Genomic DNA, 26,217 nt, shown 5'->3' with positions numbered 1-26,217 from the left:
ATGAACAAAAATCATCAATGATGAAGGAATTAAATTATGAGTAGGTATCCTACACCTATATCCTTTTTAAATGCACATAATAGTGAAAAGTTTGTTTAATTTTTGGATTATATGTATAAATGTTACCAAAAAGGGAAACATCTAATAAAACAGGTGAGAAATGGAAACAGACTTGATTAACTATTCCGGTTAGGAATAGTTAATATTCCATTGATATCGGTATTTTCTGGATTTGATTAGTCCATCCCGAGTATGGGAGGCTAATGATGTTAGTAGGGTTTACTAACATTTGCATGATCACCCCGAGACATGGGGGGATACTGAACTTGATTAACTATTTTGGGTTAAGAATAGTTAATGATATCGATGGGCTACATCGATATCGGTGCATGATCACCTCGGGACATGAGGGGATATTGAACTCGATTAACTATTTTGGGTCAAGAGTAGTTAATGATATCGATGGGCTACATCAATATTAGCTATTCCTGGTATTGAGGCTAATGATGTCAAGGATCCTTGACATCAGCATTTCCGAGGATATTTTAAAGTACTGTTGGGACTTGATCGACTATTTTATGTTAAGAATATTTAATGATATCAATGGGTTACATTGATATCAGCATTCATGATAAACTTGATTAGTCGATATGGTAAGAGAGACTAATGATACTAATATGATTCGTTAGTATCGACATTACAATCCCAAGGTTTTTGGGAAGAAAAAGATTGATCGACTATTCAGTGAAGGATAGTTAATGATGCCAATGAATTGGTATCGACACTTGCTTGAAGAAATTGTCCTTCGGTATTAATATATGATATTGGTTGGAAATTAAGAGTGGAATGGAAAATGTTAGTGAATTTATGATAACAAAAAATCCTAAAAGGACCAAGTGGGGAATTGTAAAGAAATTTGAATGTATGTTAATCTTGAATAAATTACTTAATTACCAATGTTAATATTGTTTTTCATGATATTTATTATCCAATGTTATACTTGTTTTAGGTCCGTCACACTCACGACAAGAGTGATTTTTATATCTTTCTATCTTCTTGTTATCTAGTTTTAAGTGAATGTTTATGTATTTTGTATCTTAAGAAATTGTCATGACTTGATTTGTAATAATATCTTTTAAATTGAATGTATGAACTTAAACTATACTTTCATGTATTTATATTTTACATGTATATTTGTTTACTTATTTAGTGTCATCTAATATTTCATTTCTATTATATTAATGCTTGATAAATTGTAGTTGCATTGGTTTTGATACTTAGTTACTATGATGAGTAACTAAGGAAATGATATGGTTTGATACTTAGTTCCCAAAGGAGGGACAACTAAGGTTATGGTGTTAATACCAAGTCATTGTAAGATTGGTGCCTATGGATTCGGCGAAATCAATGCTTCATTATCAAAATATCAATAATTAAGGAAGTAAATAGTGAACATGAATTATTGGTAATAAAAAAATAAACTATGAACAAAAATCATCAATGATGAAGGAATTAAATTATGAGTAGGTATCCTACACCTATATCCTTTTTAAATGCACATAATAGTGAAAAGTTTGTTTAATTTTTGGATTATATGTATAAATGTTACCAAAAAGGGAAACATCTAATAAAACAGGTGAGAAATGGAAACAGACTTGATTAACTATTCCGGTTAGGAATAGTTAATATTCCATTGATATCGGTATTTTCTGGATTTGATTAGTCCATCCCGAGTATGGGAGGCTAATGATGTTAGTAGGGTTTACTAACATTTGCATGATCACCCCGAGACATGGGGGGATACTGAACTTGATTAACTATTTTGGGTTAAGAATAGTTAATGATATCGATGGGCTACATCGATATCGGTGCATGATCACCTCGGGACATGAGGGGATATTGAACTCGATTAACTATTTTGGGTCAAGAGTAGTTAATGATATCGATGGGCTACATCAATATTAGCTATTCCTGGTATTGAGGCTAATGATGTCAAGGATCCTTGACATCAGCATTTCCGAGGATATTTTAAAGTACTGTTGGGACTTGATCGACTATTTTATGTTAAGAATATTTAATGATATCAATGGGTTACATTGATATCAGCATTCATGATAAACTTGATTAGTCGATATGGTAAGAGAGACTAATGATACTAATATGATTCGTTAGTATCGGCATTACAATCCCAAGGTTTTTGGGAAGAAAAAGATTGATCGACTATTCAGTGAAGGATAGTTAATGATGCCAATGAATTGGTATCGACACTTGCTTGAAGAAATTGTCCTTCGGTATTAATATATGATATTGGTTGGAAATTAAGAGTGGAATGGAAAATGTTAGTGAATTTATGATAACAAAAAATCCTAAAAGGACCAAGTGGGGAATTGTAAAGAAATTTGAATGTATGTTAATCTTGAATAAATTACTTAATTACCAATGTTAATATTGTTTTTCATGATATTTATTATCCAATGTTATACTTGTTTTAGGTCCGTCACACTCACGACAAGAGTGATTTTTATATCTTTCTATCTTCTTGTTATCTAGTTTTAAGTGAATGTTTATGTATTTTGTATCTTAAGAAATTGTCATGACTTGATTTGTAATAATATCTTTTAAATTGAATGTATGAACTTAAACTATACTTTCATGTATTTATATTTTACATGTATATTTGTTTACTTATTTAGTGTCATCTAATATTTCATTTCTATTATATTAATGCTTGATAAATTGTAGTTGCATTGGTTTTGATACTTAGTTACTATGATGAGTAACTAAGGAAATGATATGGTTTGATACTTAGTTCCCAAAGGAGGGACAACTAAGGTTATGGTGTTAATACCAAGTCATTGTAAGATTGGTGCCTATGGATTCGGCGAAATCAATGCTTCATTATCAAAATATCAATAATTAAGGAAGTAAATAGTGAACATGAATTATTGGTAATAAAAAAATAAACTATGAACAAAAATCATCAATGATGAAGGAATTAAATTATGAGTAGGTATCCTACACCTATATCCTTTTTAAATGCACATAATAGTGAAAAGTTTGTTTAATTTTTGGATTATATGTATAAATGTTACCAAAAAGGGAAACATCTAATAAAACAGGTGAGAAATGGAAACAGACTTGATTAACTATTCCGGTTAGGAATAGTTAATATTCCATTGATATCGGTATTTTCTGGATTTGATTAGTCCATCCCGAGTATGGGAGGCTAATGATGTTAGTAGGGTTTACTAACATTTGCATGATCACCCCGAGACATGGGGGGATACTGAACTTGATTAACTATTTTGGGTTAAGAATAGTTAATGATATCGATGGGCTACATCGATATCGGTGCATGATCACCTCGGGACATGAGGGGATATTGAACTCGATTAACTATTTTGGGTCAAGAGTAGTTAATGATATCGATGGGCTACATCAATATTAGCTATTCCTGGTATTGAGGCTAATGATGTCAAGGATCCTTGACATCAGCATTTCCGAGGATATTTTAAAGTACTGTTGGGACTTGATCGACTATTTTATGTTAAGAATATTTAATGATATCAATGGGTTACATTGATATCAGCATTCATGATAAACTTGATTAGTCGATATGGTAAGAGAGACTAATGATACTAATATGATTCGTTAGTATCGGCATTACAATCCCAAGGTTTTTGGGAAGAAAAAGATTGATCGACTATTCAGTGAAGGATAGTTAATGATGCCAATGAATTGGTATCGACACTTGCTTGAAGAAATTGTCCTTCGGTATTAATATATGATATTGGTTGGAAATTAAGAGTGGAATGGAAAATGTTAGTGAATTTATGATAACAAAAAATCCTAAAAGGACCAAGTGGGGAATTGTAAAGAAATTTGAATGTATGTTAATCTTGAATAAATTACTTAATTACCAATGTTAATATTGTTTTTCATGATATTTATTATCCAATGTTATACTTGTTTTAGGTCCGTCACACTCACGACAAGAGTGATTTTTATATCTTTCTATCTTCTTGTTATCTAGTTTTAAGTGAATGTTTATGTATTTTGTATCTTAAGAAATTGTCATGACTTGATTTGTAATAATATCTTTTAAATTGAATGTATGAACTTAAACTATACTTTCATGTATTTATATTTTACATGTATATTTGTTTACTTATTTAGTGTCATCTAATATTTCATTTCTATTATATTAATGCTTGATAAATTGTAGTTGCATTGGTTTTGATACTTAGTTACTATGATGAGTAACTAAGGAAATGATATGGTTTGATACTTAGTTCCCAAAGGAGGGACAACTAAGGTTATGGTGTTAATACCAAGTCATTGTAAGATTGGTGCCTATGGATTCGGCGAAATCAATGCTTCATTATCAAAATATCAATAATTAAGGAAGTAAATAGTGAACAGGAATTATTGGTAATAAAAAAATAAACTATGAACAAAAATCATCAATGATGAAGGAATTAAATTATGAGTAGGTATCCTACACCTATATCCTTTTTAAATGCACATAATAGTGAAAAGTTTGTTTAATTTTTGGATTATATGTATAAATGTTACCAAAAAGGGAAACATCTAATAAAACAGGTGAGAAATGGAAACAGACTTGATTAACTATTCCGGTTAGGAATAGTTAATATTCCATTGATATCGGTATTTTCTGGATTTGATTAGTCCATCCCGAGTATGGGAGGCTAATGATGTTAGTAGGGTTTACTAACATTTGCATGATCACCCCGAGACATGGGGGGATACTGAACTTGATTAATTATTTTGGGTTAAGAATAGTTAATGATATCGATGGGCTACATCGATATCGGTGCATGATCACCTCGGGACATGAGGGGATATTGAACTCGATTAACTATTTTGGGTCAAGAGTAGTTAATGATATCGATGGGCTACATCAATATTAGCTATTCCTGGTATTGAGGCTAATGATGTCAAGGATCCTTGACATCAGCATTTCCGAGGATATTTTAAAGTACTGTTGGGACTTGATCGACTATTTTATGTTAAGAATATTTAATGATATCAATGGGTTACATTGATATCAGCATTCATGATAAACTTGATTAGTCGATATGGTAAGAGAGACTAATGATACTAATATGATTCGTTAGTATCGGCATTACAATCCCAAGGTTTTTGGGAAGAAAAAGATTGATCGACTATTCAGTGAAGGATAGTTAATGATGCCAATGAATTGGTATCGACACTTGCTTGAAGAAATTGTCCTTCGGTATTAATATATGATATTGGTTGGAAATTAAGAGTGGAATGGAAAATGTTAGTGAATTTATGATAACAAAAAATCCTAAAAGGACCAAGTGGGGAATTGTAAAGAAATTTGAATGTATGTTAATCTTGAATAAATTACTTAATTACCAATGTTAATATTGTTTTTCATGATATTTATTATCCAATGTTATACTTGTTTTAGGTCCGTCACACTCACGACAAGAGTGATTTTTATATCTTTCTATCTTCTTGTTATCTAGTTTTAAGTGAATGTTTATGTATTTTGTATCTTAAGAAATTGTCATGACTTGATTTGTAATAATATCTTTTAAATTGAATGTATGAACTTAAACTATACTTTCATGTATTTATATTTTACATGTATATTTGTTTACTTATTTAGTGTCATCTAATATTTCATTTCTATTATATTAATGCTTGATAAATTGTAGTTGCATTGGTTTTGATACTTAGTTACTATGATGAGTAACTAAGGAAATGATATGGTTTGATACTTAGTTCCCAAAGGAGGGACAACTAAGGTTATGGTGTTAATACCAAGTCATTGTAAGATTGGTGCCTATGGATTCGGCGAAATCAATGCTTCATTATCAAAATATCAATAATTAAGGAAGTAAATAGTGAACAGGAATTATTGGTAATAAAAAATAAACTATGAACAAAAATCATCAATGATGAAGGAATTAAATTATGAGTAGGTATCCTACACCTATATCCTTTTTAAATGCACATAATAGTGAAAAGTTTGTTTAATTTTTGGATTATATGTATAAATGTTACCAAAAAGGGAAACATCTAATAAAACAGGTGAGAAATGGAAACAGACTTGATTAACTATTCCGGTTAGGAATAGTTAATATTCCATTGATATCGGTATTTTCTGGATTTGATTAGTCCATCCCGAGTATGGGAGGCTAATGATGTTAGTAGGGTTTACTAACATTTGCATGATCACCCCGAGACATGGGGGGATACTGAACTTGATTAATTATTTTGGGTTAAGAATAGTTAATGATATCGATGGGCTACATCGATATCGGTGCATGATCACCTCGGGACATGAGGGGATATTGAACTCGATTAACTATTTTGGGTCAAGAGTAGTTAATGATATCGATGGGCTACATCAATATTAGCTATTCCTGGTATTGAGGCTAATGATGTCAAGGATCCTTGACATCAGCATTTCCGAGGATATTTTAAAGTACTGTTGGGACTTGATCGACTATTTTATGTTAAGAATATTTAATGATATCAATGGGTTACATTGATATCAGCATTCATGATAAACTTGATTAGTCGATATGGTAAGAGAGACTAATGATACTAATATGATTCGTTAGTATCGGCATTACAATCCCAAGGTTTTTGGGAAGAAAAAGATTGATCGACTATTCAGTGAAGGATAGTTAATGATGCCAATGAATTGGTATCGACACTTGCTTGAAGAAATTGTCCTTCGGTATTAATATATGATATTGGTTGGAAATTAAGAGTGGAATGGAAAATGTTAGTGAATTTATGATAACAAAAAATCCTAAAAGGACCAAGTGGGGAATTGTAAAGAAATTTGAATGTATGTTAATCTTGAATAAATTACTTAATTACCAATGTTAATATTGTTTTTCATGATATTTATTATCCAATGTTATACTTGTTTTAGGTCCGTCACACTCACGACAAGAGTGATTTTTATATCTTTCTATCTTCTTGTTATCTAGTTTTAAGTGAATGTTTATGTATTTTGTATCTTAAGAAATTGTCATGACTTGATTTGTAATAATATCTTTTAAATTGAATGTATGAACTTAAACTATACTTTCATGTATTTATATTTTACATGTATATTTGTTTACTTATTTAGTGTCATCTAATATTTCATTTCTATTATATTAATGCTTGATAAATTGTAGTTGCATTGGTTTTGATACTTAGTTACTATGATGAGTAACTAAGGAAATGATATGGTTTGATACTTAGTTCCCAAAGGAGGGACAACTAAGGTTATGGTGTTAATACCAAGTCATTGTAAGATTGGTGCCTATGGATTCGGCGAAATCAATGCTTCATTATCAAAATATCAATAATTAAGGAAGTAAATAGTGAACAGGAATTATTGGTAATAAAAAAATAAACTATGAACAAAAATCATCAATGATGAAGGAATTAAATTATGAGTAGGTATCCTACACCTATATCCTTTTTAAATGCACATAATAGTGAAAAGTTTGTTTAATTTTTGGATTATATGTATAAATGTTACCAAAAAGGGAAACATCTAATAAAACAGGTGAGAAATGGAAACAGACTTGATTAACTATTCCGGTTAGGAATAGTTAATATTCCATTGATATCGGTATTTTCTGGATTTGATTAGTCCATCCCGAGTATGGGAGGCTAATGATGTTAGTAGGGTTTACTAACATTTGCATGATCACCCCGAGACATGGGGGGATACTGAACTTGATTAATTATTTTGGGTTAAGAATAGTTAATGATATCGATGGGCTACATCGATATCGGTGCATGATCACCTCGGGACATGAGGGGATATTGAACTCGATTAACTATTTTGGGTCAAGAGTAGTTAATGATATCGATGGGCTACATCAATATTAGCTATTCCTGGTATTGAGGCTAATGATGTCAAGGATCCTTGACATCAGCATTTCCGAGGATATTTTAAAGTACTGTTGGGACTTGATCGACTATTTTATGTTAAGAATATTTAATGATATCAATGGGTTACATTGATATCAGCATTCATGATAAACTTGATTAGTCGATATGGTAAGAGAGACTAATGATACTAATATGATTCGTTAGTATCGGCATTACAATCCCAAGGTTTTTGGGAAGAAAAAGATTGATCGACTATTCAGTGAAGGATAGTTAATGATGCCAATGAATTGGTATCGACACTTGCTTGAAGAAATTGTCCTTCGGTATTAATATATGATATTGGTTGGAAATTAAGAGTGGAATGGAAAATGTTAGTGAATTTATGATAACAAAAAATCCTAAAAGGACCAAGTGGGGAATTGTAAAGAAATTTGAATGTATGTTAATCTTGAATAAATTACTTAATTACCAATGTTAATATTGTTTTTCATGATATTTATTATCCAATGTTATACTTGTTTTAGGTCCGTCACACTCACGACAAGAGTGATTTTTATATCTTTCTATCTTCTTGTTATCTAGTTTTAAGTGAATGTTTATGTATTTTGTATCTTAAGAAATTGTCATGACTTGATTTGTAATAATATCTTTTAAATTGAATGTATGAACTTAAACTATACTTTCATGTATTTATATTTTACATGTATATTTGTTTACTTATTTAGTGTCATCTAATATTTCATTTCTATTATATTAATGCTTGATAAATTGTAGTTGCATTGGTTTTGATACTTAGTTACTATGATGAGTAACTAAGGAAATGATATGGTTTGATACTTAGTTCCCAAAGGAGGGACAACTAAGGTTATGGTGTTAATACCAAGTCATTGTAAGATTGGTGCCTATGGATTCGGCGAAATCAATGCTTCATTATCAAAATATCAATAATTAAGGAAGTAAATAGTGAACAGGAATTATTGGTAATAAAAAAATAAACTATGAACAAAAATCATCAATGATGAAGGAATTAAATTATGAGTAGGTATCCTACACCTATATCCTTTTTAAATGCACATAATAGTGAAAAGTTTGTTTAATTTTTGGATTATATGTATAAATGTTACCAAAAAGGGAAACATCTAATAAAACAGGTGAGAAATGGAAACAGACTTGATTAACTATTCCGGTTAGGAATAGTTAATATTCCATTGATATCGGTATTTTCTGGATTTGATTAGTCCATCCCGAGTATGGGAGGCTAATGATGTTAGTAGGGTTTACTAACATTTGCATGATCACCCCGAGACATGGGGGGATACTGAACTTGATTAACTATTTTGGGTTAAGAATAGTTAATGATATCGATGGGCTACATCGATATCGGTGCATGATCACCTCGGGACATGAGGGGATATTGAACTCGATTAACTATTTTGGGTCAAGAGTAGTTAATGATATCGATGGGCTACATCAATATTAGCTATTCCTGGTATTGAGGCTAATGATGTCAAGGATCCTTGACATCAGCATTTCCGAGGATATTTTAAAGTACTGTTGGGACTTGATCGACTATTTTATGTTAAGAATATTTAATGATATCAATGGGTTACATTGATATCAGCATTCATGATAAACTTGATTAGTCGATATGGTAAGAGAGACTAATGATACTAATATGATTCGTTAGTATCGGCATTACAATCCCAAGGTTTTTGGGAAGAAAAAGATTGATCGACTATTCAGTGAAGGATAGTTAATGATGCCAATGAATTGGTATCGACACTTGCTTGAAGAAATTGTCCTTCGGTATTGATTAGTACTTAAAAGTGCATTCTCATTAAGGCTTTATATCATCGTATTGCACTAAAGTATCGTTAAATTCCCTAACTAAAGCATGTTTTATAATAACAAGTCTAATAATATAATATATCTTTAATTTATGGTAAATGCTTGTTTTGAATGCAGGTATATCTCACAATTCAAAGGATTGATTGTTGTGATTAACAATTGAAAGTGAAGAGACAAAAAGAGGATTAGGCTAAGAGAAGAGATGCTGGTTCAATTCCAAACTGGAACACTATTCGGTTATTTGATCATAACTGGAGTTGTAGAACTCGGATTTAGGTCCACTTTATATGGATGGAAAGATAAGACATAGACCTAAAACTTTCATGAAGGGTCCAAAACTCAATTCTGCCATTTTCAAGTTAAAATATTAGCAACAACGGAGAAGTCGGAACCTGTCCTGCAGCTCAAACACTGTTCGATTTTCAGCTCATATCTTGAGTTCTAGAAGTCCAAATGAGCTCTGGTTTTTTTTGTTGGAAAGCTGAGACAATTTCCCATAGATTTCATGGAACAAAGGGCTCAAATTCTGATGTTAGCAATGACGTTTTGGCCAGCCAACAATATCAAAAATCTGCCAACAATTTCAAGAACCAGCAGCCAATAATGTCAAAAACCAGCCACCAAATCAATGGTTGGCCACCAACTATTTTCTTAGTCCACCAATCAATAGTTCTGAATCTTAGCCTATAAAAGGAGGCATTTGCCATGTATTTAGATATATTATTTTTCAGATCAAAATCATGTTCTTGTTTTCTCTCTTTATATCTTTGTAATGTTCAAGTTTTCTTTCATGTTATATTAATCTCTTGTTTATGCTTTTTCATTTCCTTTCCTATAATTAGTTAACTTATATCATGTTTATGTTCTTATGTTGTTTATTTATGTTTTTTCTTCTTCATTATGTTTAGCTAAGTTAATTATGTCAAGGTGAAAAGGTTTTACTAATGGTGTTAGAATATGTATAATATAAACTCAACATGGACTTTAATGTTTATATTCAAGAAAAATTGTTATTAGCATGTCTTATCTTTTTATCTTAATAATCCTTAATACCTTGCTTGTTAAATGGTTAATCTAGATTTGTGTTGTATAACACTTGGTACATCAAATGCTTGATCCTTCATAGTTTTCGGCCGACATCGTTGTTATGATAGGAACTTGATTTGTTGTTAACATAAGCTAGCAACATGAATGCCTGATGATATTTATAAGTATGGTGTTACTTAGACAAGATAATTAATATGATCATGTTAATACTTTATAATGAGCCATTAATGATAAATCATCCGATTAGAACCTCTTTTGTGTGTGGTTTCTAGTTGAGTAATAAAAAGAGTTTATATTATATTTATTTGAAATACCATTAGTGAATTCTCTAACCTTGACATTTGTTTTTATCATTGTTTAATCCTTACATTAATCTCCCATCTTAAAGTTCTCATTAATTTCTTCCTCTTCTTCTTTTTATTATTATTATTACTACTACTACTACTACTACTACTACTATTAATATTATTATTACTATTATTATTATTATTATTATTATTATTATTATTATTATTATTATTATTTACATTCTTGTTATATGTTATGTACGTTAAGTATGCTCTGTGTTTGATCAAGGATCCTGACATTGTTGGTCTTGCCTTATTCATTCACATCAGAAATCTGTTTATATTATATAATATATCTCTTTGATCTTTTCATAAAATCAGTATATAGGCTGGAAACCTGTGACCCGATCTTTTAGATCATTCTCAGGTATAACAACGCCACGTACTGAGTATTATTATTATTATTATTATTATTATTACTATTATTATTATTATTGTTATTATTATTGTTGTTGTTGTTGTTGCATTGTTATTTATAATTTATACAATTAACCTCTCTGTGGTTCGACCCCGGTCTTGCCGGGTTATTTATTACTTCGACACTCCTGCACTTGGGAGAAGACATCAATCTTTTGGTCGTGTCAAGTTTTTGGCGCCGTTGCCGGGGAGGTAAGTATTGTATCAATTTTATATTTCTTTTATTTTCTTTTGTCTTTACTTTTATTTGTTTTTCTAATTTTTTTCTTTTTCTTTTTCTTTTTCTTTTCTTTTCTTTTGCACTTGCATGAGAGTTTGGACACGTACATTAAGTGGTAGACTTTCTAGGAAATCCTCAATTTCTTTAGAAAACATGGCCGAAGAAGATAACCAGTCAATTCATAATGAGAATAATGAGAATAATGAGAATAATCATATGAGAACACTTAGAGATCACATGAATCCAACAAGAACAAGTGCACCATCATGTATAGTTTTTCCTCCTGATGCTTCTCATTTTAATTTTAAGCCAGGTATTATTCAACTTTTACCCACTTTTCATGGCTTAGAATTAGAAAATCCATATTTGCATTTAAGAGAATTTGAAGAAGTTTGTAACACCTATAATGACTTAAATTGTAGCATGAACACCATCAGATTAAAGCTTTTTCCTTTTTCATTAAAAGATAAAGCTAAAACATGGCTACAAAATATTAGGTCAGGATCCATTCGTGCTTGGGATGAAATGCAACAACAATTTTTAAAGAAGTTTTTTCCATCTCACAGAACAAACTCTTTCAAAAGACAAATCACCACTTTCACTCAAAAACCAGGAGAAACATTTTACAAGTGTTGGGATAGATATAAAGACTTGCTTAATACCTGTCCTCATCATGGTTTTGAAACATGGAGATTGGTCTCACAATTTTATGAAGGGTTAACACCTAAAGATAGACAAATGGTGGAATTGATGTGCAATGGAACTTTTGAAGATAAAGACCCTGATGAAGCAATGGAGTACCTAGACTTGCTAGCTGAAAATGCTCAAAATTGGGACACCACAGGTACGTGTGAGGCACCAGGTAAAACTCAACCTCATACATCTAATGGAGGTGTGTACAACCTTAGGGAAGATCATGACCTCCAAGCCAAATTTGCATCTTTAGCTAGAAAAGTTGAGGCACTAGAATTAAAAAAGAGTGGTCAAATAAAATCTGTTCAAGAAATTATGTGTCAAATTTGTGAAACTAATGAACACTCAACCAATGATTGTCCAACTTTGCCTTCTTTTAAGGAGTGTCTCCATGAACAAGCCAATGCTTTAAATAGTTTCCAAAGGCCAAGTCATAACCCATACTCGCAAACGTACAACCCTGGTTGGAGAAATCATCCAAATTTCAGTTGGAAGAGTGGTAACAATAATGCACAAACTTCACAGCCACCATTTCAAGCACAACATAATTTTCAAAATTCTCATGGATATGCACCTCCTTATATTCCCCCTCCTAGAAGAAATCTTGAGGAAACACTGCATGCATTCATTGAAAAGCAAGAGACAATCAACTCTCAAAATGCTCAAACCATGACAGATCTAAAAGATACTCTTGCAAAGTTCACATCTGCTCTTAGTTTTCAGGAGAAAGGTAAGTTTCCATCTCAACCCCAGCAAAATCCCAAAGGGCAATACAATTCAAGTGCAAGTGGTTCCGGAAGCCAACATATGGATCAAGTCAAATCAGTCACAACTCTCCGCAGTGGTAAGGTTATTGAAAAACCCGTTCTTGAACCTTGTGAGAAAGAAGATGAGTTAGTCTCTGAGGGTAAGGAAAGGGTTGAACCTGAACACTGCAAGGAGGAGACTGATTCCCCACCAGCACTTCCATTTCCTCATGCCATGACCAAACAAAGGAAAGTCAATCATAATTCTGAAATCTTTGAAACTTTCAAACAGGTAAGGATCAATATACCTTTGTTAGATGCTATTAAACAGGTACCGTCTTATGCTAAATTTTTGAAAGATCTGTGCACTGTGAAGAGAAAACTGAATGTGAAAAAGAAAGCCTTTTTAGCCGAACAAGTAAGTGCCATTCTTCAGAATGATAATGCTTTGAAATATAAAGACCCTGGTTGTCCTACAATTTCTTGCTTTATTGGAGAACATAAAATTGATAGAGCTTTACTTGATCTTGGAGCTAGTGTGAATTTACTTCCATATTCGGTTTTTCAAAGTCTCAATCTAGGTGAGTTAAAACCTACTTCTGTAACTCTTTTACTTGCCGATAGATCTGTAAAAGTGCCTAGAGGAATAGTTGAAGATGTGTTAGTACAAGTTGATAAATTCATCTTTCCTGTGGATTTTATTGTCTTGGATACACAACCTGTTGAAGCATGCAATTCAATTCCTGTTATTTTAGGACGTCCATTTCTTGCAACTTCTAATGCATTGATTAATTGTAGGAATGGAGTGATGAAGTTATCTTTTGGAAACATGACATTGGAGATGAATGTTTTTAACATTTGCAAGCAACCTGGAGATGATAATGATTTACAGGAAGTAGATTTTATTGAAAAATTAATTTGTGATCAATTTGAAAACACTTCCAGTGAAACTGAGTTTAATGAATCTGATGATTTGCAAATGGTTTATTTTCAGGAAGAATCAAAGGCAAATAGTTGGAGACCAAAAATTGAGGAATTGCCACCACGATCAATTGAGTCCATACCTTCAAGTGTTCAACCACCAAAACCCGATTTGAAGCCATTACCATTTAATCTCAAATACTCATTTTTGGGAGAAAATGAAACTTTTCCGGTAATAATTTCTTCCAAACTTAATGTTCATCAAGAAGGTAAGTTATTACAAACTCTGAAAACGCACAAAAATGCATTAGGATGGACCATAGCTGACATAAAAGGAATTAGTCCTTTGATTTGCACACACAAGATTTATTTAGAGGAAAATGCTAAACCCTCTAGAGAAATGCAACGAAGGCTTAATCCTAATATGAAAGAAGTAGTGAGAAATGAAGTCATTAAGCTTCTAGATAATGGAATCATTTATCCTATTTCTGACAGCAAATGGGTAAGTCCTACCCAAGTTGTACCTAAAAAGTCTGGAGTTACTGTGATAACAAATGAGAAGAATGAGTTAATTCCAACTAGGACTATTACTGGTTGGCGCATGTGCATTGACTATAGAAAACTTAATTCAATGACTAGAAAAGATCATTTTCCTTTACCTTTCATGGATCAAATTCTAGAAAGAGTTGCAGGTCATGAATTTTATTGTTTTCTAGATGGCTATTCAGGTTATAACCAAATTGAAATTGCATTTGAAGATCAAGAGAAAACTACTTTCACATGTCCATTTGGTACATTTGCATACCGAAGGATGCCTTTTGGATTATGTAATGCACCAGCCACGTTTCAAAGATGCATGCTTAGCATATTCAGTGATATGGTTGAACGTTTTCTTGAGATTTTTATGGATGATTTTTCTGTTTTTGGTGATTCATTTGATGATTGTTTAACTAACTTGGAAAAGGTTTTGAACAGGTGTGAAGAGAAGAATCTTGTGCTAAATTGGGAAAAATGTCATTTTATGGTAACAAACGGCATTGTACTTGGTCACATTGTTTCATCAATAGGAATTGAGGTTGACAAATCTAAAATCGAGTTAATTGCTAACTTGCCAACACCAAAATCTGTTAAAAACGTTAGATCATTCTTAGGACATGCTGGTTTTTATAGAAGGTTCATCAAAGATTTTAGTGTAATATCTAAGCCATTGTGTAACCTTCTAACAAAGGATAATGTTTTTGAATGGACTGAACATTGTGAAGAAGCCTTTGTTAAACTTAAAAACTTGCTTACTTCTGCTCCTGTCATTCAACCTCCTGATTGGTCATTACCTTTTGAAATAATGTGTGATGCTAGTGATTATGCCGTGGGTGCTGTTTTAGGACAAAGAAAAGATAAGAAACCCTATGTGATTTACTATGCAAGTAAAACTTTAAATAGTGCTCAAATGAATTACACCACCACTGAAAAGGAATTACTTGCAGTAGTATTTGCATGTGAAAAATTCAGATCTTATCTTGTTGGCTCACCTGTTATTGTTTTTAGCGATCATGCAGCGTTGAAATATCTTCTTTCTAAGAAGGATTCTAAGGCTAGATTGGTGCGGTGGATTTTATTACTTCAAGAATTCGATATCACAATCAAGGATAAGAAAGGCACCGAAAATGTTGTCGCGGATCATTTGTCAAGATTGACAACTGATTCGAGATCTGACATCACACCAATCAATGACTACTTTCCTGATGAATCTTTACTTTCTGTCTCTACGATGCCTTGGTTTGCTAATATAGTTAATTTTCTTGTTTCAGGACATTTGCCAGCTCATTGGAGTACCCAAGACAAAAGAAAGTTCTTGAACGAAGTGAAGAACTTTTATTGGGATGACCCTTACTTGTTCAAATATTGTCCTGATCAAATATTTCGAAGATGCATTCCCGACAATGAGGTAAGTAGTGTCATTAAATTTTGTCATTCTGAGGCATGTGGGGGTCATTTCTCATCAAGAAAGACAACTGCAAAAATCTTACAATGTGGATTTTATTGGCCCACCATGTTCAAAGACACGCATGCATTCTGCAAAACTTGTGAAAATTGTCAAAAGCTAGGATCTATTTCAAGACGTCACATGATGCCTTTAAATACTATTCTTGTCATTGAAATCTTTGACTGTTGGGGTATAGATTTTATGGGTCCATTTCCTCCATCATTTGGTTTTGTGTACATATTAGTCGCAGTAGACTATGTTTCAAAATGGATAGAGGCAATTCCAAGTCGTAACAACGATCATAAAACAGTGATCAAGTTTTTGAAAGAAAATATTTTGAGTCGATTTGGAATCCCTCGGGTCATGATAAGTGATGGTGGAACACATTTCTGTAACAAGCCATTTGAGTCTTTAATGAAGAAATATGGAATCACACACAAAGTTGCCACCCCTTATCACCCTCAGACAAATGGACAAGTAGAACTTGCTAATAGGGAGATCAAACAAATCTTGGAAAAAACAGTGAACCCTAATCGGAAGGACTGGTCTTTAAGACTTAATGATGCACTTTGGGCTTATCGCACTGCTTTTAAAACATCATTAGGTATGTCACCTTATAGGTTGGTTTATGGAAAACCTTGTCATTTGCCTGTGGAACTTGAACACAAAGCTTATTGGGCTATTAAAGCTTTCAATTCAAACCTGGATGATGCTAGCCATCTGCGTAAGTTGCAAATAAATGAGCTTGAGGAAATAAGAAATGATGCATATGAAAATTCAAAAATTCATAAAGCAAGAATCAAAGAGTTTCATGATAAGAGAATCTTGAGAAAAACATTTGATGTTGGTCAAAAAGTTTTGCTTTATAATTCTCGACTCCATTTATTTCCTGGAAAGCTAAGATCAAGATGGAGCGGTCCATTTATTGTGAAACATGTGTATCATTATGGGGCCTTTGATATTGAGAATCCAAAGAATGGCAATGTTTTTAAGGTAAATGGACATCGTTTGAAAGCTTACTTTGATAATTTTCCTAGTGAAATTGAATCCATTGGTTTGAATGATCCTGTATATAAAGGTTGATTATATTATTTTTCTCACATTGTTTTTGTGTTTCTTTTTATGTGACTCTTGTTTTGCTAGTCTTTCTCCAACCCCGGTCAAATGGCGGATAACGGTACTCCGTGACTCTTAAGTCGGTTCTTTCAGTTTCCCATGATAACTGATATCTGTGTATATATTTGTTCAATTTCTTGTTCCTTCTCTTTTCTTTGCATCTCTCATCCACTTCTCTTTTGAAAAATGGACACCACTCTTGAAAAATTGAAAAAGTATTTTCCCGCCCTGCCTCAGAATGCAATTACAAAAATTTACCGTGCTAGGTGTGAAAGATTGAGGTTATTAATGAACCATGGAATTCCTGAAGATATTCGATGGCTGATTGAAGCAAAGGTCCGATTGTCAGGTGAGTCTTCCAATACTTTTATTTCATACATGCCTGGAACAGGTAAAAGCACTTTTGCAAAGAAACGTCGTGCAAAACGACTGAAAATCTGTCACCGATGTGCCAGATGGACTTGTAATGCAAAATGTCGTTCTTTAGGAATGGTATCTATAAACCGTGAAGATAAAATACAATTCATTAAGGATGGCCTGAGTAAGGAGTCTTTAGATAATCTTCTATTAACTCTTGAGACGCATCCTAGTGGAGATGTGCATCGTGCAATTCATGATTTATGGCCTCATTTTCATAAAGAACATGATCGACTTAGTCTTGGGAATCTGACTAAAAAAGACCCTGTTTGTCAGTTTTTAAGAAAACTGGATGGGAAGCCTATCCCCGACCCATAGAGGGCGTTTAAGCCGTTCTTGGACGTAAAACCAAGGGAAGATGTGAGCCACAATCACAGCTGCTTGTACATACACATGCTTTTTCAAAAATAAATAAATAAATAAATAAATAAATAAAAATATACAAAGAGAGAGAGAGAGTGAGACTCCAGCTAGCCTACATATAGGTGGTATGATTGCATTTTCAATTTCTCATCTATAAAATCTTCTCTTCCTTCCCATCATTTCTACTCTACCCATTCATTTAATAGATATAGAAGTGTGTAGAAATGGCCAGTTCCTCTGTTCCTAAAATAAAAACTATTTGTGTTTTTTGTGGATCCAATCCTGGGAAAGAAAAAGAGTTTTTAGAATCAGCAAATCATCTTGGTCGGGTACTAGCTGAGAGAAAGATTCATTTAGTGTATGGGGGAGGTAGCCTTGGGTTAATGGGGAGTGTTTCAATAGCTGCATTTTTAGGAGGCAGTCAAGTTTTGGGGGTCATCCCCAAAGCTTTAGCCGAAGGGGACATCATTGGAAAAACAGTCGGAGAGGAACTACAGGTCTCCACAATGTCTGAACGACTATCTGTAATGTTTAACCATGCTGATGCCTTTATTGCTTTACCAGGTGGTTTGGGAACTTTAGAAGAGATATTTCATATTTCATCTTGGGCTCAGCTGAACATTCACCAGAAACCTATAGGTTTGCTAAATGTTAATGGTTTTTATAATACTTTACTGTCTTTTCTTGATCATGCTGTGGAACAACAATTTCTAACATTTTCAGCGCGACAAATCCTCATCTCTGCTGCTACTGCTGAACAATTGATTGATGAACTTCAATCTTTCATCCCTGTAGTTGATTCCTCTATGAGTCGACTTAATTGGTCAATCACGGAACGCCGTAAAAAGCTTAGATTGGATTTGAGCCTTAGTTTGTGAAATATTGTGTCTTTTGGTTTTATTAATGGTATATTATTTGTGTTTTGTTGTTTCTTGTATTTGTTTAAGTGTATTTCAGGTTTGTCAGTAGTCGCTGTTTCAGGTGATGTCTTCTATACTCTATCTTTCTACCTTACAACATTGAGGACAATGTCTCGTTTTGGTTGGGGGGAGAGGTGATATTACAAAAAAAAAAAAAAAATTATTAACTAACTGTGTTTTCTATTATTACAACCATTTGCAAACCTGTTGTTACTAGGATGGCAGAGTAAAGGATGAACTTTAGTGACTCTTGAGACGCATCTTAGTAAACATTCTTAACAAGGTCTATTATAATACTTCTTGAAATATTCAGATTTACAAACTCTCGCATTGTTATCACTTAATTATGCTCATATACTTATTTAACAAGTATTCTTAAACCTTTATTTTCACACACACACTTTAACATATGATTGTGGGTTGCATATTGGATTATTACATTATTTATGTTCTTTTGTTAAAGGTAACAACTAAGGGAAAGGGACAGTATATATATATAACAAAAAAAAAAACAAAAAAAAAAAAAAAAAAACAAAAAAAACAAAAAAAAAAAACAAATAAATAAATAAAAAAGTAGATAAGTTTGGTTTCGTAGCCTCCTTGACTTAAGCAATTAAGCCCGAAGGGGTGTTTTAACACCTAGTACCCTAAAGTCAACTGACTTGGGAGCTATTGGCCCAGTGCTTGTTACATGGGTTAAGGAGAAAAGCTTAAGGGAATCAAACATTGCACTATCTACGTGTCAGTATCTGCAACCCGAGTTACTAAGCTCGTAGGGGTGTCTCAACACCTGATGCCCTAAGACCAACTGGTCTGGGAGTCATTAGCTAAAAGCTCGTTACATGGGTTCAAGATACATTGTATTATAAATTCTTGCTTTCAAAAAAAAAAAAAAAAAAAAAAAAAAAGAGATAATAATCCCAACCCAAGGAAGTTAACCTTAAACATTGGAACAAAAATTTTGTTTTCTTCCATGAAAAGCTCCATAGCTATGTTTTGATTTACTGAGCACAAAAAGAAGGTTTATTAATATCTTGTTTAAGAAGTATGAAGCAGATATATAAATTTAATGAGAGTTTGTTTATTTGGATAGATTAATGGAAGTTAAATGATGAATACCTTGCTTTGTGGAACTTGCAAATTGTTTTTGTATTTTAACGCTTTGATTACTAGGGACTAGTAATAAGCTGGTTGGGGGGTGTGATTAGTACTTAAAAGTGCATTCTCATTAAGGCTTTATATCATCGTATTGCACTAAAGTATCGTTAAATTCCCTAACTAAAGCATGTTTTATAATAACAAGTCTAATAATATAATATATCTTTAATTTATGGTAAATGCTTGTTTTGAATGCAGGTATATCTCACAATTCAAAGGATTGATTGTTGTGATTAACAATTGAAAGTGAAGAGACAAAAAGAGGATTAGGCTAAGAGAAGAGATGCTGGTTCAATTCCAAACTGGAACACTATTCGGTTATTTGATCATAACTGGAGTTGTAGAACTCGGATTTAGGTCCACTTTATATGGATGGAAAGATAAGACATAGACCTAAAACTTTCATGAAGGGTCCAAAACTCAATTCTGCCATTTTCAAGTTAAAATATTAGCAACAACGGAGAAGTCGGAACCTGTCCTGCAGCTCAAACACTGTTCGATTTTCAGCTCATATCTTGAGTTCTAGAAGTCCAAATGAGCTCTGGTTTTTTTTGTTGGAAAGCTGAGACAATTGCCCATAGATTTCATGGAACAAAGGGCTCAAATTCTGATGTTAGCAATGACGTTTTGGCCAGCCAACAATATCAAAAATCTGCCAACAATTTCAAGAACCAGCAGCCAATAATGTCAAAAACCAGCCACCAAATCAATGGTTGGCCACCAACTATTTTCTTAGTCCACCAATCAATAGTTCTGAATCTTAGCCTATAAAAGGAGGCATTTGCCATGTATTTAGATATATTATTTTTCAGATCAAAATCATGTTCTTGTTTTCTCTCTTTATATCTTTGTAATGTTCAAGTTTTCTTTCATGTTATATTAATCTCTTGTTTATGCTTTTTCATTTCCTTTCCTATAATTAGTTAACTTATATCATGTTTATGTTCTTATGTTGTTTATTTATGTTTTTTCTTCTTCATTATGTTTAGCTAAGTTAATTATGTCAAGGTGAAAAGGTTTTACTAATGGTGTTAGAATATGTATAATATAAACTCAACATGGACTTTAATGTTTATATTCAAGAAAAATTGTTATTAGCATGTCTTATCTTTTTATCTTAATAATCCTTAATACCTTGCTTGTTAAATGGTTAATCTAGATTTGTGTTGTATAACACTTGGTACATCAAATGCTTGATCCTTCATAGTTTTCGGCCGACATCGTTGTTATGATAGGAACTTGATTTGTTGTTAACATAAGCTAGCAACATGAATGCCTGATGATATTTATAAGTATGGTGTTACTTAGACAAGATAATTAATATGATCATGTTAATACTTTATAATGAGCCATTAATGATAAATCATCCGATTAGAACCTCTTTTGTGTGTGGTTTCTAGTTGAGTAATAAAAAGAGTTTATATTATATTTATTTGAAATACCATTAGTGAATTCTCTAACCTTGACATTTGTTTTTATCATTGTTTAATCCTTACATTAATCTCCCATCTTAAAGTTCTCATTAATTTCTTCCTCTTCTTCTTTTTATTATTATTATTACTACTACTACTACTACTACTACTACTATTAATATTATTATTACTATTATTATTATTATTATTATTATTATTATTATTATTATTATTATTATTTACATTCTTGTTATATGTTATGTACGTTAAGTATGCTCTGTGTTTGATCAAGGATCCTGACATTGTTGGTCTTGCCTTATTCATTCACATCAGAAATCTGTTTATATTATATAATATATCTCTTTGATCTTTTCATAAAATCAGTATATAGGCTGGAAACCTGTGACCCGATCTTTTAGATCATTCTCAGGTATAACAACGCCACGTACTGAGTATTATTATTATTATTATTATTATTATTACTATTATTATTATTATTGTTATTATTATTGTTGTTGTTGTTGTTGCATTGTTATTTATAATTTATACAATTAACCTCTCTGTGGTTCGACCCCGGTCTTGCCGGGTTATTTATTACTTCGACACTCCTGCACTTGGGAGAAGACATCAATCTTTTGGTCGTGTCAAGTTTTTGGCGCCGTTGCCGGGGAGGTAAGTATTGTATCAATTTTATATTTCTTTTATTTTCTTTTGTCTTTACTTTTATTTGTTTTTCTAATTTTTTTCTTTTTCTTTTTCTTTTTCTTTTCTTTTCTTTTGCACTTGCATGAGAGTTTGGACACGTACATTAAGTGGTAGACTTTCTAGGAAATCCTCAATTTCTTTAGAAAACATGGCCGAAGAAGATAACCAGTCAATTCATAATGAGAATAATGAGAATAATGAGAATAATCATATGAGAACACTTAGAGATCACATGAATCCAACAAGAACAAGTGCACCATCATGTATAGTTTTTCCTCCTGATGCTTCTCATTTTAATTTTAAGCCAGGTATTATTCAACTTTTACCCACTTTTCATGGCTTAGAATTAGAAAATCCATATTTGCATTTAAGAGAATTTGAAGAAGTTTGTAACACCTATAATGACTTAAATTGTAGCATGAACACCATCAGATTAAAGCTTTTTCCTTTTTCATTAAAAGATAAAGCTAAAACATGGCTACAAAATATTAGGTCAGGATCCATTCGTGCTTGGGATGAAATGCAACAACAATTTTTAAAGAAGTTTTTTCCATCTCACAGAACAAACTCTTTCAAAAGACAAATCACCACTTTCACTCAAAAACCAGGAGAAACATTTTACAAGTGTTGGGATAGATATAAAGACTTGCTTAATACCTGTCCTCATCATGGTTTTGAAACATGGAGATTGGTCTCACAATTTTATGAAGGGTTAACACCTAAAGATAGACAAATGGTGGAATTGATGTGCAATGGAACTTTTGAAGATAAAGACCCTGATGAAGCAATGGAGTACCTAGACTTGCTAGCTGAAAATGCTCAAAATTGGGACACCACAGGTACGTGTGAGGCACCAGGTAAAACTCAACCTCATACATCTAATGGAGGTGTGTACAACCTTAGGGAAGATCATGACCTCCAAGCCAAATTTGCATCTTTAGCTAGAAAAGTTGAGGCACTAGAATTAAAAAAGAGTGGTCAAATAAAATCTGTTCAAGAAATTATGTGTCAAATTTGTGAAACTAATGAACACTCAACCAATGATTGTCCAACTTTGCCTTCTTTTAAGGAGTGTCTCCATGAACAAGCCAATGCTTTAAATAGTTTCCAAAGGCCAAGTCATAAGCCAATTACTATTATTATTATTATTATTATTATTATTATTATTATTATTTACATTCTTGTTATATGTTATGTACGTTAAGTATGCTCTGTGTTTGATCAAGGATCCTGACATTGTTGGTCTTGCCTTATTCATTCACATCAGAAATCTGTTTATATTATATAATATATCTCTTTGATCTTTTCATAAAATCAGTATATAGGCTGGAAACCTGTGACCCGATCTTTTAGATCATTCTCAGGTATAACAACGCCACGTACTGAGTATTATTATTATTATTATTATTATTATTATTATTATTATTGTTATTGTTATTATTATTGTTGTTGTTGTTGTTGCATTGTTATTTATAATTTATACAATTAACCTCTCTGTGGTTCGACCCCGGTCTTGCCGGGTTATTTATTACTTCGACACTCCTGCACTTGGGAGAAGACATCAATCTTTTGGTCGTGTCAGGTATTAATATATGATATTGGTTGGAAATTAAGAGTGGAATGGAAAATGTTAGTGAATTTATGATAACAAAAAATCCTAAAAGGACCAAGTGGGGAATTGTAAAGAAATTTGAATGTATGTTAATCTTGAATAAATTACTTAATTACCAATGTTAATATTGTTTTTCATGATATTTATTATCCAATGTTATACTTGTTTTAGGTCCGTCACACTCACGACAAGAGTGATTTTTATATCTTTCTATCTTCTTGTTATCTAGTTTTAAGTGAATGTTTATGTATTTTGTATCTTAAGAAATTGTCATGACTTGATTTGTAATAATATCTTTTAAATTGAATGTATGAACTTAAACTATACTTTCATGTATTTATATTTTACATGTATATTTGTTTACTTATTTAGTGTCATCTAATATTTCATTTCTATTATATTAATGCTTGATAAATTGTAGTTGCATTGGTTTTGATACTTAGTTACTATGATGAGTAACTAAGGAAATGATATGGTTTGATACTTAGTTCCCAAAGGAGGGACAACTAAGGTTATGGTGTTAATACCAAGTCATTGTAAGATTGGTGCCTATGGATTCGGCGAAATCAATGCTTCATTATCAAAATATCAATAATTAAGGAAGTAAATAGTGAACAGGAATTATTGGTAATAAAAAAATAAACTATGAACAAAAATCATCAATGATGAAGGAATTAAATTATGAGTAGGTATCCTACACCTATATCCTTTTTAAATGCACATAATAGTGAAAAGTTTGTTTAATTTTTGGATTATATGTATAAATGTTACCAAAAAGGGAAACATCTAATAAAACAGGTGAGAAATGGAAACAGACTTGATTAACTATTCCGGTTAGGAATAGTTAATATTCCATTGATATCGGTATTTTCTGGATTTGATTAGTCCATCCCGAGTATGGGAGGCTAATGATGTTAGTAGGGTTTACTAACATTTGCATGATCACCCCGAGACATGGGGGGATACTGAACTTGATTAACTATTTTGGGTTAAGAATAGTTAATGATATCGATGGGCTACATCGATATCGGTGCATGATCACCTCGGGACATGAGGGGATATTGAACTCGATTAACTATTTTGGGTCAAGAGTAGTTAATGATATCGATGGGCTACATCAATATTAGCTATTCCTGGTATTGAGGCTAATGATGTCAAGGATCCTTGACATCAGCATTTCCGAGGATATTTTAAAGTACTGTTGGGACTTGATCGACTATTTTATGTTAAGAATATTTAATGATATCAATGGGTTACATTGATATCAGCATTCATGATAAACTTGATTAGTCGATATGGTAAGAGAGACTAATGATACTAATATGATTCGTTAGTATCGGCATTACAATCCCAAGGTTTTTGGGAAGAAAAAGATTGATCGACTATTCAGTGAAGGATAGTTAATGATGCCAATGAATTGGTATCGACACTTGCTTGAAGAAATTGTCCTTCGGTATTAATATATGATATTGGTTGGAAATTAAGAGTGGAATGGAAAATGTTAGTGAATTTATGATAACAAAAAATCCTAAAAGGACCAAGTGGGGAATTGTAAAGAAATTTGAATGTATGTTAATCTTGAATAAATTACTTAATTACCAATGTTAATATTGTTTTTCATGATATTTATTATCCAATGTTATACTTGTTTTAGGTCCGTCACACTCACGACAAGAGTGATTTTTATATCTTTCTATCTTCTTGTTATCTAGTTTTAAGTGAATGTTTATGTATTTTGTATCTTAAGAAATTGTCATGACTTGATTTGTAATAATATCTTTTAAATTGAATGTATGAACTTAAACTATACTTTCATGTATTTATATTTTACATGTATATTTGTTTACTTATTTAGTGTCATCTAATATTTCATTTCTATTATATTAATGCTTGATAAATTGTAGTTGCATTGGTTTTGATACTTAGTTACTATGATGAGTAACTAAGGAAATGATATGGTTTGATACTTAGTTCCCAAAGGAGGGACAACTAAGGTTATGGTGTTAATACCAAGTCATTGTAAGATTGGTGCCTATGGATTCGGCGAAATCAATGCTTCATTATCAAAATATCAATAATTAAGGAAGTAAATAGTGAACAGGAATTATTGGTAATAAAAAAATAAACTATGAACAAAAATCATCAATGATGAAGGAATTAAATTATGAGTAGGTATCCTACACCTATATCCTTTTTAAATGCACATAATAGTGAAAAGTTTGTTTAATTTTTGGATTATATGTATAAATGTTACCAAAAAGGGAAACATCTAATAAAACAGGTGAGAAATGGAAACAGACTTGATTAACTATTCCGGTTAGGAATAGTTAATATTCCATTGATATCGGTATTTTCTGGATTTGATTAGTCCATCCCGAGTATGGGAGGCTAA

At 32.1% G+C, this 26,217-nt stretch overlaps 2 pseudogenes; both read right to left on the bottom strand.

Moving 5' to 3' along the window:
• Positions 1-12,347: 12,347 nt before the first annotated feature.
• On the bottom strand, positions 12,348-12,458 carry LOC127905404 (small nucleolar RNA R71; annotated as a pseudogene).
• Positions 12,459-22,777: 10,319 nt separating this feature from the next.
• Positions 22,778-22,888, bottom strand: LOC127905403 (small nucleolar RNA R71; annotated as a pseudogene).
• Between the last annotated feature and the right edge of the window lie 3,329 nt (positions 22,889-26,217).

Source organism: Populus trichocarpa, chromosome 5 (assembly GCF_000002775.5).
Source record: "Populus trichocarpa isolate Nisqually-1 chromosome 5, P.trichocarpa_v4.1, whole genome shotgun sequence".
Lineage (NCBI taxonomy): Eukaryota > Viridiplantae > Streptophyta > Magnoliopsida > Malpighiales > Salicaceae > Populus > Populus trichocarpa.
The sequence above is the reverse complement of the archived record's forward strand: the minus strand, read 5'-3'. Positions and strand labels throughout refer to the sequence as shown.